The sequence below is a fragment of the Carcharodon carcharias genome, chromosome 2 (genome assembly GCF_017639515.1).
Source record: "Carcharodon carcharias isolate sCarCar2 chromosome 2, sCarCar2.pri, whole genome shotgun sequence".
Taxonomy (NCBI): Eukaryota; Metazoa; Chordata; class Chondrichthyes; order Lamniformes; family Lamnidae; genus Carcharodon; species Carcharodon carcharias.
Genome location: NC_054468.1, coordinates 208,389,909 through 208,406,576, shown reverse-complemented (window position 1 = coordinate 208,406,576; position 16,668 = coordinate 208,389,909). Strand labels below are relative to the sequence as shown.

General features: G+C 44.0%; 1 protein-coding gene and 1 non-coding gene across 7 annotated transcripts in view; one reads left to right on the top strand and one right to left on the bottom strand.

Moving 5' to 3' along the window:
• The window catches only part of LOC121289819 (CAP-Gly domain-containing linker protein 4-like), a 362,767-nt gene that overhangs the window by 209,659 nt on the left and 136,440 nt on the right, over positions 1–16,668 (bottom strand). The window lies entirely within an intron of this gene.
• LOC121275466 lies at positions 13,640–13,758 on the top strand. The gene has a single exon (XR_005942442.1). It is a non-coding gene; the product is annotated as a 5S ribosomal RNA (ribosomal RNA).

Here is a 16,668-nt window from a genome sequence, read left to right as displayed (position 1 = left end):
TCACCATTGCTGATTCTACTTCTTAATCCCAGATTGTTTTAATTAACTGAATTTATATTCCCAAGCTGCCATGGTTGAATTTGAACTCATGTCTCTGGATCATCTGTTCAAACCTCCAGAGTAACGTAACCACTATGCTAGCATATCACCATATTAAGGTGAATATTAATAGTTCACCATTGTGATGCCTCAGCTTTCTCTTGTCAGCTGAACAAAACTATATTCACAGGTATTTTTTGAAAAAGATAGGTAAGCACAATTTAAATCTTCCACATTTTACATTATAATTAAAACAGTGGAAATATAAAATCAATTATTATTTTGCTTTCTTCCATGGAAATTTATCATAGACTTTTTAAATACAGAAAAAGAAATCATGCTAATGATTATGTAATAACGTGCACCAAAAGAAACATTCAGATATATCAATTTGGACTCCATCAAATTGTTATCTATTATTTAAACCGTAAACCTCAATGGGATGTTGTTTGAAAATTAATTCAATCACATAACTATACTAATTTTAGGACAAGCAGTTCTATAGGTTATAGTATAAAAGATAATTATGGAATTATATAATGTCTTTCATGGAGCACATATTCTATAGATGTATATGCACCAATATATTAACTTATTGTAGTTCAAATATAATTTGAATACATAAATAAAATCTGTATTGTCACGATGACAGGAAGCTATGACTGAGTGAGATCTAGATACAACTTCACCAGCTAATCACAGACACACTGAACAATTTAAAGACCTGTTTCTTAAAAAAGAGACAAGAAAAGACACTGATCAAAAATGGCTGCCACTAGTAACCTGATATCTGACATCATATGTTGACAACTTTTCTAGAAAGTTTCTATATGAATTCCATTGCAGACCTGTTGCATGAAATTTCATACCTGGGGGATATCAAGATCCACTTCAAACAGGGACTCCCTTGAAAGGAAGACATTAAAATACAAAGTGCTGGACTTTGATCCAACTGCTAAGCAGCCAGATAGTATTCAGACATTCAAAATTCCCTGTGGAGGGCAAAATCTCTTGCTGATTTCTATCTTGAAATATGTCAAAAGTTCCAGAGATGAAATTATAAAAAAATGGGATTACTTGGTCCACAACAATGACCGCAAGATAGGCTACTCAAATTTCTTTCTGGAAATATAAAGGCAGGAGTTTTAAAAACTACTTCTGCCAAGCAGAATCAGGAAGAGGAGAAAGTAACATCACAAACATCTGAAAATATTGCTGGAAGAGAGCAGTAAAGCTCACTCTCTCTTTCCATCTGAAGCTAAAAGAATGCCGGTGCAGGCCTGAACCAAGTCAACTCCAGAATGCTACAGAAAACCAACTAACTTCAAATAGCCACAACGTTCAACAATCTATGCATCAAAGACAAGCAAAGGACGTAATCGTATATTCTTTTAACTTTTTATTGGACTTTAACTTTGTTACTTCTGATATCTGTGTGTGCGTGTTGTCATGTTTACTATTTTCCTCGGATTTAGTAACTAATAAACTTACTCTTTCTTTGACTCAAGAAAACTTGGTTGATTGGCTCCTTATTAACAAGGATTGGAAAAGGCATTTATAGAAAATAGAAATTTTAAAACCTTTGTTGCAGCCAACCGGGGGCGGTTAGAGCTGAATAGAAGGGGAACCAGCTCAGTTCTGCTCACCTGATCATAACAGTATGTAAGAGGCTAGAAGTTCATTAAATTATTTTCACTCCTCTCTTGCAAAAATATTAATCTAACTTTTATTTCATTATTATTTACAGCCATCTATCAGCTCACATCACTGACACATACATGTTACTTCACCTATTGAGGTATTGTCGGCTGTCCCTCGATTCGAGGACGATGACTATTCAGGGTCATGTGTTTCTGCCATGGGTCTGCATGTGTTTGAACAGGCCAATTCTCAACTCGCAGATCTTTGGGCAGATGGGGCCGGGCCTCCCATGAGTTAGTGCATCTGGAATGCAGGACTTGTATCCTTTTCTTTCCTTCTCTGTCACCGCTCTGCTTCATCATTAAGACATTTGGACTCAAAACATGATGCAGCTTGATGGACAAGTTGTTGCCATTTTCACGGACAAGTAGCAAGCTTCTCCCAGTCAATGTTGCTAGGCTTCGAGGAGAGCTTCAGAATGTCTTTGCAGCGCTTTCTTTGTCCTCCCCAGAGCACTGGCCATTTGAGAGTTGAGAAAACAGGGCCTGGTGGCAGAGATGCTTTCTGGCCTTCCAGACAGTGTCCAGTCCATTATAATTGATTTTGCAGGAGTTTGTCTGAATGCTGGATCTGGCTTCAAGGAAGACACTCCTGTTTGTTCAACAATCCTCCCATTGAATACAGAGGTTGCAGCGAAAACATTACTGGTGGAATTTCTCTAGCGCTCTATGGGTCATCAATACACAGTCCAGGTCTTAATGCAGTACAGGAGTATGATGATAACAACTGCCCCGGACACTAGGACTTTTTTTTTGACTTGCAGACAGCTTTGTTGTCAAACATGTGCTGCTGCTACAGTTTATAGCATGCTGAGATGGCACAGCTGATCTGGTGTTGGATCTCCTGGTCAATGGTGGCCTTTTGAGAGAGGTGGCTGCCAAGGTATGGGAAGTGCTCAACATATTCCAGAGTCTTTCCTTCAACATGTTTGGGAGGTGGAATATTTGACTGACCAGGTCTGAGTTGATGTATGAGTTTTGTTTTGGAAGCATAAGGCCAAGTCTCTCAATTGAAGAGATCCAGAGTGACTTATAAATCTGGAGCAGAAAGGGCAACGACACTGCAGTCATCTGCAAACTGCAGATCTATGTCTATGGTGGTCAGTTTAGTTTTGGCACACAGGCAACTGAGGTTAAAAAGGTTTTCCATCTAGGCATTATTTAATACACATACCAGGGGCAGTTGACCTTTGATGAGGTGAATAGCCACTTTCAGATAGATTGTAAACGATATGGGGGCTATCACACAGCCTTGCTTACACCAATCTGGATTTTTAAGGCATCTGTTTCAGATCTCCCATTGAAGACAGTTGCAGGATTGTGAAGAAGTTTCTTGGATATCCAAATCTCTGGAGCACAATCCATAGAGCCTTGTGATTTATTGAGTCAAGCACTTTGGTCAGGTCAATGAATACAATGAAAAATTCCTGGTGGTGCTCTCAACGTTTTTCTTGGATTTGTCTGGCAACAAAGACCATGTCAGAGGTTCCTCTTGAAGGTCTAAAGCCACGCTGTGTCTTTGGGAGGATATGCTCAGCCACAGGAAGGCGATTCAGGAGAATTTGTGTCAGGATTTTCCCTGCTATGGTCAAAAGGGAAATACATTGACAGTTTCCACAGCATAATATATCTCCCTTCTTGAAGATAAGTGCAATTGTCACATTCCTGAAGCTGGTGAGGCGGCGGGGCGGAGGGGGGGTGTTCTTTTCCCTCTCAGATCCATAGGATGATTTCATGGAGTCTTGATGTGTGCAAACGTCCACCAGCTATGAATACTTCAGCTGGAATACAATCGGGGCAGTGGGCTTTGTTGTTTTTCATCTGTTTGATTGCTTGCTGCAGTTCTTCCATCGATGGTGGTTCACTCATGTATTCTACCACAGGATACTGGGGCAAACCAGGGGAGTATCTGCTGCCATGGTGGATTCACAGTTGAGTAGTAGTTGGAAGTCTTTCTAGCATTGACGGGTAGCATTGTCATCCTTAAGAAGAGAGACACCACTGAGCAAATGGAATTTTGTCCAATTGACCTTGGGTTATAGGTAGCCCTGGTGGCTTCAAAAAACCTCTGTGTGTCATTTTGGTCAGTGTATTGTTGGATCTCTTGGACCTCCTTTACTTGTCCTTTATCTTTCGGATTTGTCTTTGGGTGTCAGCCTCGAGCTATTAGAATGCTGCCTTCTTGACTTGTGACCTTGGGTTGTTCTGCCAGGCAATGAAGGCTGCTTGTTTTTGCCCAGGAAATCACGTATTTCTGCATTATATTCATTGAACTGTCCTGCTGACGATGGTGTTTGAACCCAATGGTCTGGGCACAGGAGTGACTTTATTTGATCCCATTGCTCTGAATTGAGTTGGATGTATGAAGATTTCCCAGATTGGTTGTGAGCTGCACTTGGAAATCTTCGCTTTAGGGCTGAGACATTGACCTTCTTCCTCTTGGACTTTTGGTTCTTGCAATATCTTGGTGCTGCGTAGATGTTCATCATCAATCAAACAAGTTGATGAGCTGTCCAGCAGGCATCAGTCCCCTGGATGGATCGATTTAGATCTTTGACTCAAGCAATGACACTGGGAAGTGCCAGTGCTTTGATCTAGGATGCATCCATGTGGTTTTCTATTTGCCCTTCTGGAAGAAAATGGTGCTTGTTCTAATGAGGCCATGCTGAGCACACTTTGTCAGAAGGCTGCCATTTGCATTGGCTTTTCCCACCCCATTTTTCCCAATGATTCCTCTCCAGACATAGGAGTCACAGCCAATCCTAACATTTAAAGTCTCCTTGAAAGATGATCTTTTCTTCTTCCGGGAAGTCAGGGAGGACTTCATCAAAGTCGGATTAGAAATTGTTCTTGATATCTTCATCACAGTCAAGGGTCAATAAGCACTGATATGCGTTGGATATTGATTATGGCTGAGCTGAAGGTGAAGAGTCATGAGACTTTCATTTATACAATTAGGGAGCTCTGGCAGTGCATCCAAAATCCAATTCTGGATGGCAAAACCAACTCCATGAATGCAAGGGTCACTATCAGCGGTTCGTTTCCAGCAGAAGGTGTATCACTGAGGGCAGCAATATCAATATGGAGTCCTGATACTTCACGTGATACAACTGCAGTTCTTCTTTCTGGATGGTCACTCCTGAGATTGTCCATGAGTATTCTAATATTCCAAGTTGCAAAACTTAGAGCTTACTTTCTTTGACCTCAAAGATGGTGATCCCACAGCGGGTGGCTCCCCACCCAAGAGAAAGTGGGACAGCCTATTTTTAGGGCACCTTTTCTAGCCCTTTCCTCATTTAGGTTGAGCAGAGAGTATCCTGAGGAGGACTTCTCAGCCACAGATGCTGCTGCCCAAAGACACCTCTGTCCCAACACTTATGTCCAATGACCTTCGTGCATCTGCCGCCTGTGTGCAGATTCTTATCCAGGGGCTCCCAGATTCACAGCCCTGAACCTGTTGCCAATTCTCCATCGTCACAGGGATTGGCAAATGGATACTGGTAGGAGTCTGCATGTGGCTTTATTTAATGTGGGGACCTTGGAGCGCCATCATTGTCCACACGATCTTAACAGGTTGGTGGTCAGATTTCTTTGACGTGTTGGGCCACAATGACTGGGACCGCCTTGCTGCTGCAGCCTTCTTCTGCCTTCACAGCCAGTGAGATGCACAGTCTTCCTTCGCCTGTTCTGCTTTTGAGGGCTTTTTGGACCTAACTTTATCTGGCACCTCCTCCCAACCTTGCCGCCATGTGTGGTCCTACCAGGAGCAAGGAGCTCTCCATGGCATTGCTCAAAGGATCATCGGAGCACACAAGCCTCTCCACCACGTCAAGGTGGCAATCCATGGAGGGAGATATAACAGTGCCTCCTACTCTCATCTCTGTTACTATAACACATCATCAATACTATTAAGCAGAGATTGACAATCACTGAAATCAATATTAAAATTACTTTGCATACATACTGATGCAGGCAGTAAAATAGTGCAGTGTAGCCATCAATCCTTTTAATCCTCACTAACAAGTAGTAGCAGTAATAGAAGGAGGAAGTAAGAAATAAGGTGCCTCACAATTGATTCCAGAAAATGCTCCAACATTTTATCTCTTCCTTTCTGACAGTACAAACATGAAGCTTTGTTTATGAATAATGCCTTTAAAAAGGAGCTGGATAAATGATCTGGGTGGCAATGAGCTTGAAAGGTATAAATATAATAAGATATTCTGTAAAACATAAAAACAGAAAATGCTGGAAATACTCAGCAGGTCAGGCAGAATTTTAGCAGGCTGAACTTTAGCACTCAAAAATGGATGGTTTGGGATCAGGCCAGATGCCAAAATTTTCAAAATCTAAAGTCCAACACCAACTCACTCCCAACCACCCATTTAAGAGTTTAACACAGACAGGAAAAGGGGCAGACAACCATCCCACTCCCAGAAGGTGGATTGGCAACTTAATGAGGTTAGCAGTCTCTGATTTAACGAACTTTGTATGATTTAATGTGGCCAGCCGGGTTTCCCAGATCTTGGAAAATCCAGCAGCAGAAGGTAGGGGAGGACAGCTTCAGGAATAAGCTAAGTGCCTTTACAGCACTGCTTGCCAGCCAGGGCAAGCAGGCCAAATGACCTCCAAGCTCCTCCTCACTCCATACAAAGACCACCAAGATTGGACCCTCTCTTCGAGGGCCAGGACGGCACCCTGCTCTGGTGTTGAGAATCAGTCCCCATCCAGAATCAGATCATCCTACCACAACCCCCTACCCCATCCTAAGGTCATGGATCAGACCTACTTATTACTGCAGCCTGTCCCGAAGTCCTCTCTGCCCAAGTAAAGCGTGTCAATGTAAAAACTCTATGTGGGCTACTCTGCCCTCTTTTTCCCACTTCTATGTAACTCGCTCATTAATATCCAGGTCTACATTTCAGGCTGTTGACCTTTCATCAGAACTGGCAGCAAAAGGAGAGAAATGGGGAAAACGTAAGGTCTGTGATAGGATGGAAGGCATAAGCGATTACATGACAAACGGGTTGAAGGTGTTTGACAAAGGGTGTAATAATGGGACAAGTAAAGAAACAAACAATGGAGCTAGAGAAGCTGTAATAATTAAAGCATCTGCTGCCTGAACAGCTGGGAGCAGTGGTTATGATCAAAATTGTTGAATTCAACATTGAGTCCGGAAGGCTATAAAGTACTAAATCAAAAGATGAGGTGCCGTTCCTTGAACTTCCATTGAGCTTCATTAGAACAATGTTGGCAGCCAAGGACAGTGAGGTCAGAATGGGAGTACGAGAGAGAATTAAAATGATTTCTCTTTCTGTTTCTCCCTTCACAGACGCTGCCAGGCCCGCTGAGTATTTCCAGCATTTCCTGTTTTTACTTCGGATTTCCAGCATCGACAATATTTTGACCCTGAAACATGATAGTTCCTGAACTGCTGGTAACATGGAAATGTCAGGCTAAAAAAAATAAGAACATAAATGTCAAGGATGAGAAAAAAGGCATATAGCCAAAGTTCATTCTTACAGCATTCTAATTCTTCCACTATGATATCCGGCTACAGTTAGCTTTATCTTTTCTGGCAAATAGCAGAAAAAAATATTAAATTGCTTTTTCACTCATTTAGATTTATACCCTCTCTTACTTTGCCCTTCCATGACTGCATCAACATCCTTACTAATGCCCATCAGCTAGCCAGCCAAGATTACTGCAACCCATTTCAAGACGGTGCAATACAAAGCAGGGCCTTCTAGGGTCAGAGCTGTGCAAGGCTATCCTACAAGTCTCCCTGCAGTCTACCCTACAAAGTCAGCAGCCTTCCGTTAGCCATGCTTCAGGCACTGGGTAGCACTGTGTAGGAGAACTAGGCTAAGCAAAGGCACACAGGAGACAGGTACTCAGGGAAAGCTCAAGATGTTTACACTGATGTTTGTATGGAATATTGGATGGGTTTATTTGATAAAGTTGTTTGGAATGTTTGTTTGCTGGTGGCTTTTGTGTCGTCATTGTGGCCAAGAGGATGTTATAATGGTTCTTAACAGAGGGTATGATGTGGGACTATCATTGAATGGGGAACGATAAATTACATTTATTGGTACCGCAGTTGAACGAGGTGTTCATGGACACCCCAGCTAGAAAGGGGATGTTTTGTTTGCTCCCATTCTCTGCCTCCTCCTCTTCATTCTCCTCAGCTTCTTAGCAAACACCTGGTGACTAGGTCTGTACCCTCATCACAGCAAAGTTATACAGGATGCTAACCATGATGAATCATGATGCATGTTCTGCAAAGTTCTTCCAGAGCAGTCCAGTCAGCAGGGGCATGCTTAAGCTCGCCAATGGCCCACTCGTTGACATTCCATGTGATGGCATGGCACTCATTATGTGCATATTGTCCATACGTGCATGGGTTGCACACCAAGTCATGAACCAAGTGGTCAGAGGATAGCCCAGTAGTCACCATCCGGTTTCTCATGGTGGCTCAAATGCTGATGACACAGCAGATGGGCACAGAATGAATGCACCATGACTGCTGACACAGTAGTGAGCATTGACCTGCATGATGCGCTGAGCATGGTCACACACCATTAAGGAAATGGAATCATTTGCAATTGCTGTACATTTCCGAATTTAGATGAGGCACCTACAAAGCAACGTATGTACAGTCATTGATACCCTGCACCATGGTAAAGCCCATTATCTTGGCAAAACCACATGCACGCTGAACCTGCTTCTCTCTGGAAAGAGAAGAGGCATTGCATTCTCCTCTCTTTGCATACACCACATCAGTCACCCCCCCTTATAAAACAGTGAGATGCTGGAGATGTCCCCTGCTCTAGGCTGTTCAGCATCACGAGGGAACACCCACCAGTGTTATTTAAAGGCATAAGGGACAGGTGAGGTGCATTTTGACCGTCCACTTGCTACTGAAGAGTTAGTACCATGTTGTTGTAGGAGTTGACAGAGGTTGATTAATTCAGAAAGGAAGATGCAGGCCATTTAGAAGAAGTTGTGTGCTTTGGAAAATCCTCTGAGTACACCATTTGCTCCCAGTCATGGGGGCTAGATTTGCAGTCCTCCTTTGAGTTGTAGCATTAGAGGGAGATGAGGCAGAGACAGCAGAAGAGTCCAGCTGTTTACAGAGATAGGAGGAGAAGGGCGTTCAGCAGGAGGTCTTACCAATGTAGGATCTTCAAAGAGCACTTCTCCTAGTCCCACCTCAGCCAGCAGCGGTATGATCTGTGGCTGCTACTCACCATGGTGGCGATCACATAGCTATGCCACCTCCACAAACCAGAACAACAGCTTCAAAATGGTGCAAGAATGATGCTGCCAAGGGTTGTCAAGGTTACCATGGTTAGCGATCATTCCAGGCTGGAGCATACATTATAACCAACATATCACAGCTATCCAAAGGGAGATCACAGAGGCCTTGTACCCTAGTATAAGAGCTTTTATTGTCTTCTCTCTGAGGAGATATGGCCTTGCAGGCACCCTCATCTCATCAAGGAAATATATTGAACCCATAAAGGGTACCACTCTCCCAAAGTGCAGTTGGTGTGCAACCATCTCCAGATTATCATATTGGTGAATGCCCGCTATCTTGGCAGCAGTCACAATGCTTTCAGTCTGTGCCAGTTTGTGGTTCACATTGAACCAGAGGTGGGAGCTCGGCAACAAGGATTATCCGCTGGACACATGGCTAACGGCTCTATGACATCTAGCCAGTGCTGATATAATGACCTCCATATTGCAACCAGGAATGTCATGGAGCGACATCAGTGCCCTGAAGTAACAATTCCACTGCCTGAGTGTTTAGAGGGAGGCCTCCAGAACTTGCGTGTCTCCCAACTGGTGGTGGTCTGCCGCATCCTCCATAGCCTGACCATCATGAGGGTGCAGCTGCTGCCACTTAGGCTTTTGCAATCACCTCAGGGAAGGAAGATGGAGAGGAGGCAGAGAAGGAAGGGAGAAGGCAGTTGACACATTTGTGATCCAGACTATCTGTCAGTGAGTGTATCATCTATCTCCAGTTCCCCTGAATAAATTCCTTGATCCGGTTGTTCAATACTTCCCCCACCTGAGCGGTGGAGGTACAGCTTTCAAAAAGGAATTGGATAAGCAGCCGAAAAGAAAAAACTTGCACAGCTACGGAGCAAGGGTGGGACTAGCTAACCTGCTCTTGCAGAGTGCCAGCATGGACACCAATGAGTCAACTGGCCTCCTTCTGTGCTGTAACCATTCTAACCATCCTTCTGTTATGGAGCATCATAGTGTCACCTTGGCCACAATCCTGAAATAAAAGTCACCAGGAAAAAACTATTCTACCCCAATTTTATCCAACAACACATCCAACACTCCATACAGTACTCAACAATTCACCTCTGTGCATTCCTTTAGTGCCTGTTTTGTTGGTGCATTTATCTGTCCTAGTGTTCCTATGCATGCTACTGCTGTGGCTGCAATAGGTTGATGCAGGGCTGCTGACTTTCATTTGAGAAGTCTGCAGATGGCCTTGTAGGACACCCTAGGGCAGCTCTGGGTCTTGACTGCCCCGCTTCAGACTACACAACATTGGCACCAGCAGCAGCAATCTAGGTTGGCTAGCTGACAAGCAACAACTGAGGCACTGCTGAAGTGGCAACAGTGAGAGCTTGAATGCTGTCATCTCGAGAGAGGACAACAGGTTTGTGCACCACAGAGCCACTGCCACTCTCCTGGAAAGGGAGGTCAGGGTTGGTTGGGGGCAGGGTACGGCTGTCGGCAACCCTAGTAATTAGCTACAGCACAGGTTACTGGACTGCTATGAGACCCTGCAAGCTCATTTGGACACTGCTATTTGCAGCGTGATGGCAACAGTCTGAACCTGCACGGTAATAAGCAGCTTCCACTGTTGCACTCAGACCTTGGGTGGAATCTGTCTGTGCTGCAATGGAAGCTAAGACATTGGCCATCAGACGCTGCATCACAGTTGGGTCCTCCGGTGTTCTCATGGAGTTGGCCATCAATTCCGTGCTCAAAAGGGTCAGCTTCAAACTCTGACTAAAGTCTGGTGTCATGTTGGAGCCGGACTCCTCCATGTTCCATGACACCTCTCTGGACACCTCCAATGCACCAAGCACTTGTGTCTGCATGCCCATTAGCCTTTTCCTTTATGCTGCCACATCAAAGTCCTCATCTGAGTCTTCTGCAGCAGAACCCGTCTGCGATTTCACCCTCTTGTGAGCGGGCACAAGCACCAGCCTTTCCCCATGACCTGGCTGCAGCCCACTCATTCTTGGTGATTCATCACATGCAGACCCACATCTATACATCTAAAGTTTGCGTAATGCCTGTATTGGAGCTTGTGGCAGCAAATTCCAGATTAAGTAAACATTTTTCTTCCTGGAGGACCTGTTCTTGCTCCAGGCTTTCAGTCTCAGTCACCAATGGCTGGACAGGAAGCAGTTTAATTAATGAGAATTAATACACAAGGGGAGAGTCAGAGGGAGGGGAAGTAAGGAGGTTTATAGATACACCATCCGCACTTATACTTTATACCAGATTTCAGGATGAAAATAAATTAGAGTTTGAGCAGGTGCATAAAGCTGGAATATATCACCATCCTGGATAGCTTCTGCAATGCCGCTGGCCACAGCCTCCATGACAGCCTCTCAAACTATTCAGCATCAGCGTCAGCATGTGCAGCTGTGCCTGCCCCCTGCCTGTTTGCTGTTGCTGCCATTTACTGTGGGCCACTTTGTCCTGCAAAAGAGAGGGCAGTTTTCCAGTGAGTACGTTGCAACATGGTTGGGTGATGTGCCTGTTATTGCTGAATAGCTGGCAGTATGTGGAAACTGTAAGAGATGGATATGATGCTTGCAGCAGTGGTGATTGTGTGAGAATGAGGTGGAGCATATGAATATTAGGCACAAGTCCTAATTGCTAGAGATTGTTGATAGGTGAGTGATGAGGTGCACTGAACAGTGCATGGAGGCTGGTAGTGCGGTTACTGGGAAACGGCATTTGAAGAAGGGTTTGCTGATCTTGGCCACTTGCGTGAGCTCACTGAACTTCTTCCAGCACCATATCTAGGTCTTTGGTATCAGACTCCTGGCACTGACCTCAATGGCTATCTGTTTCCACTGCCTTCATTGTGTCTGTTTGGAGGGCCTCCTGTGAATAGATCAATTCTCTTCTCCTTTCAATCTCCTGCACTAAGGCCTCAAGCACTGCATCCAAGAACTAAAAGCTCTCTCTCTGCCCTGCTGTGTCGTTATGAAACTCCCTTTTAAGAGGTGCAAGCTAGCTTTACTTGATACTAGCCTCGCAAGAAATTGGGACCCCTGCTGAGTGTGAAGTCACTAAGCAGCTGTGCATTGCTGCCATGAAAATGGGTTGACAGCATGAAGTTTGAGTGCTGCCTGCATTATTTCTAGGGACCCTTGCTGATTATATCACGATCCCTGGGCTGTTATCAGATTTTATTGAATTTTTAGTTCATGTTGCAATGTTATAATTCACCCTCAGATTGTAAATAAGGCACACCAACCTTTGAGTATTAAATTGTTCTGCAGATTATAACACTGCAAAATCATTTTACTGAACCGAAAAGAGATGAGAGACAGAGAGACTGAGATTTTTTTTTCTTTTCTTACATCTCCAATATGCTCCTGTGAATAGATACTATCCCATCTGAAAGAATGATGAGAAAATATGATCCAACCAGGTTTTCTCCACAGCCACTGCAAAAATTTGACTGAGCATGAAACAGCATTAACATTTAATTTGGTCAGCAATTGGAATTGGGCTTGTATAAATAATGGAGAGTGATTGACAGCAATCTCGTTTCATTTTATAAAACTTCTCTTCTGTCAGTTTTGCTTCAAGAATTAAAGAAAGAATGAAAGAATGCAAAGAATTAAATTTCAATCATACAAATAAAAATGGAAACCATTTGCACATTTAAACTAAAGCTGAGAATCCACATGGGTAGATTTGCTAAACATGGTCTTAAAGATTATCTGATTATTTATTTAACGCTGATTTTACTCCTTCCTATCAACAATCAGCATTCTCTATATAAGCTATTGAATTTTGCCCCCTCTGAAATCTTAAGAGGCAATGTATTTTCCTTTGCGGGGTGGGGTGCATCTGGTAAGAGCAGGAGAGACAGCAACAACAGAAGAATTCCCAAACAGGACTCAGCTGCAGGGGGGGCAAATTGAATTAGGCATGCTCCCAGAAACCCTTAGCCAATCGAGTATATAGGATCAGGTTAACAGACCTGCGGTTCCTTGAGAAGGAGTGCATAAGCAAGCTTCACTTCTCTAGCGAGGCTATCACAAAGTTATGTTAATTCCTTCAACTAGACATGCAACAATGTACTCCAGCTAGTACAGCACTGCCTATTGCAGTCGATGTCAGTACAGCCTTGAAACTCTGTTTCCTTCTAAGCTCCTACAAAGGTTATCAGTAACATCAATCAGTCTGCAGTTCATGGTTGCATTAAACAGCTGACTAATGCCTGTTGTTATTGTAAACATTTCAATCAATTATCCCAGGCTTCTGGAAGCAGCAATATAAAGTTTGAGGTTAGCTTGGCCTAAATAGCCAAGTGGTTATGGTATTGGGTTTGTAACCCCAAGATCAAGAGTTCAAATCTCACAATGGCAAACTATGAAACAATGTAACTTCATCTAAAACAGATGGAAACGTGTTTGTACTCGAAAGAGTTACAATCTTATGCTTGGCTTAAATAGCCAAGTGGTTATGGTACTGGGTTTGTAACCCCAAGATCAAGAGTTCAAATCTCACAATGGCAAACTATGGAACAATGTGACTTCATCTGAAACAGATGGAAACAGGTTTGTACTCGAAAGAGTATCATCCTTTCAGCTAGCGCATTCCGGATTGGAACACACTGGGAAGCCTACGGCCATACTAGTCTGAAAACGCCCGATCTCGTCTGATTTCGGAAGCAAAGCAGACTCAGGCCTGGTTAGTATTTGGATGGGAGACTGCCTGGGAATACCAGGTGCAGTAGGCTTTAGGCTTGGCCTAAATAGCCAAGTGGTTATGGTACTGGGTTTGTAACCCTAAGATCAAGAGTTCAAATCTCACAATGGCGAACAATGTAACTTCATCTGAAACAGATGGAAATGTGTTTTGCTTGGCCTAAATAGCCAAGTGGTTATGGTACTGGGTTTGTAACCTCAAGATCAAGAGTTCAAATCTCACAATGGCAAACTATGGAACAATGTAACTTCATCTGAAATGACAGATGGAAACATGTAAACATAAAGTTTGAGGTTAGCTTGGCCTAAATAGCCAAGTGGTTATGGTATTGGGTTTGTAACCCCAAGATCAAGAGTTCAAATCTCACAATGGCAAACTATGAAACAATGTAACTTCATCTAAAACAGATGGAAACGTGTTTGTACTCGAAAGAGTTACAATCTTATGCTTGGCTTAAATAGCCAAGTGGTTATGGTACTGGGTTTGTAACCCCAAGATCAAGAGTTCAAATCTCACAATGGCAAACTATGAAACAATGTAACTTCATCTGAAACAGATGGAAACAGGTTTACTCAAAAGAGTATCAAGAGTTCAAATCTCACACTGGCAAAAACTATAAAGTTTGAGGTTAGCTTGGCCTAAATAGCCAAGTGGTTATGGTACTGGGTTTGTAACCCCAAGATCAGGAGTTCAAATCTCACCATGGCAAACTATGAAACAATGTGATTTCATCTGAAACAGATGGAAACGGGTTTGTCCTCGAAAGAGTTACTTTACGCTTGGCCTAAATAGCCAAGTGGTTATGGTGCTGGGTTTGTAACCCTAAGATCAAGAGTTCAAATCTCACAATGGCAAACTATGAAACAATGTTTGCCACAATGTAACTTCATCTGAAACAGACGGAAACGTGTTTGTACTCGAAAGAGTTACAAAGATAAGGTTTGAGGTTCACAGAGACTGCTGCCTTCCCTCAAGTCTAGAACCTCACTGACTACATCCATGCCTCCCTGCTGGCTCCTTGAAATGACCTCAATGTCTTCATGAATTGCATAAGCTTCCATTTCATTAACGCACAACTGGTGTGGAATCACTAACACATCATCTTTCAAGTCTACGTACAGAATCATCCCAGATTAATACATTAAGTGCAGTATTGTCCCAGTTTCACCTCACTGATCATGCATTCCCAGGAATCACGCTGCTTTGCTGGCAGGCAGCTTCTGATTCGCCCACCATGCCATCACCTCGCCACTTCCTCATGCCAGGCACCATGTTTAAAGTGCAGCTGCATGGATACCTCTCATTGCTTCCAGCCCAGGACTGCTGCATAGAAGACTTGGCCCTGAAAGGCAAGAAAGCTGCAACCCACCCTGATTCAGTGACGCATCCCTGGGATGCCTTCTGGACATTGTTGGAGCCCACCATGATGCCCTCTACTCCCACTCTGGCTGCAGGAGGCCCATCAGTGTCACCACTCTGGCTTGGGAGGTGGTGGCAGTGGTGGTCAGTGCCAACATTGCACACAAGAGGTTTACCATCCAGTGCAGAAAGAGGATGAATAATCTCATGCATGCCAACAGGGTAAGGCAACCATCTCATCACTTCAAACTCACACACTCACAAGTCCATCACAAATTAACTGGCATCTCACTCACTGCCAGCTCAAGGGATATCACCACTCACTCTCTCACACAACCTCACATCTCCATCTGGCCTCATCTCCTCTGGAGACTGCCTCCTCAGTCCTCACCCTCTCAAGGCCAGTTGCACAGATCAACATGTGTCCCCCACACATACCCTGGGATACCCCTCTACAGTAATACCCTAGTCCTGCAGCCTCTTCCCTTGCCTGAGGTCACTTCTCCCCTTTCCCCCAAGCAAACAATAGCCCTGCAGCCATTGAAAAGCCACCCCCGCCTTACAGCTGGTCTCATATGTAGAGTCCTGTCCATGAGCCCCCCTAAAAGTGATGTGGTACTGCCTGTGAAGCCTGGCGCTGGTGATCACGAGTGTTGCCTGAAGCAAGGTAGGCAAACAAGCCTCAAAGTCCCAAGTGAAGTGCAGTTCGCCAGGTCCATGACATTTATGTTCAGTTGTGAAGCATCCAACATGCCTGGGTGATCCGGTTGATTCCAGAGAGCAGGGCTTGTAATGCTATGCAGATATATTAAGATGAAGTTCCAAATGTTAGGTGGCGGGAAAGGTGGCCTGCCATTGATGGGCGGAGTGGACAATCGCAAACTGGTTCATGATGTTGTGAAAACAAATTTTGGCCTTCCCACCATATTATCCACTCATGCCTGCCATGACGCACGGTGCCAACGAGCACAGAAAATTCCTCCCTATGTCTACTTGTCCAACTCTTTGCCCCAGCAAAGCAACTGAGAGGCTGGTTCCTTGGGGAAAAGGGCTATTCCCCCAGTCTACCTGGCCTGTGGCTCCCTCAGGAGCCCATGCTCAGTGGCCAAATTATTATAGGATCCAAGGGTCAAGTAGAACTCTCATCAAGCAGGCCACTCATATCCTGAATCTACTGCTTGGATAGATCTGGCACTTTCTGTAATACACGCCACAAAGAACATTCTGTATCATAATGGTGTTTGCTGTGTGCTACATAACTTTGCTCTGCAACAGGAACAACACATGAAGTCACCACTTAATGAGGGCTGTCAGCCTCATGATGAGTTACAGGAGCATCATGACAGAGGGGGCTTCAGTTTTTCCTGTAACCAGAGCTGTTCAGCAACAGCTTATTCAAAAGTACTTAAGCTGAACAATTCCCTGCTCCCATGGATTAGCAGTCTTGTCCAATATCTCTCCCAGTCCTTCCAACCTACAAGCACAAAGATTTCAAAAGGAATTGTAATTTTACAGGCATACAAATACCCAATATTAATTATTACTCCGGTGTGAGCCCTTTGGACCTGTCTGAAGCTCCCAC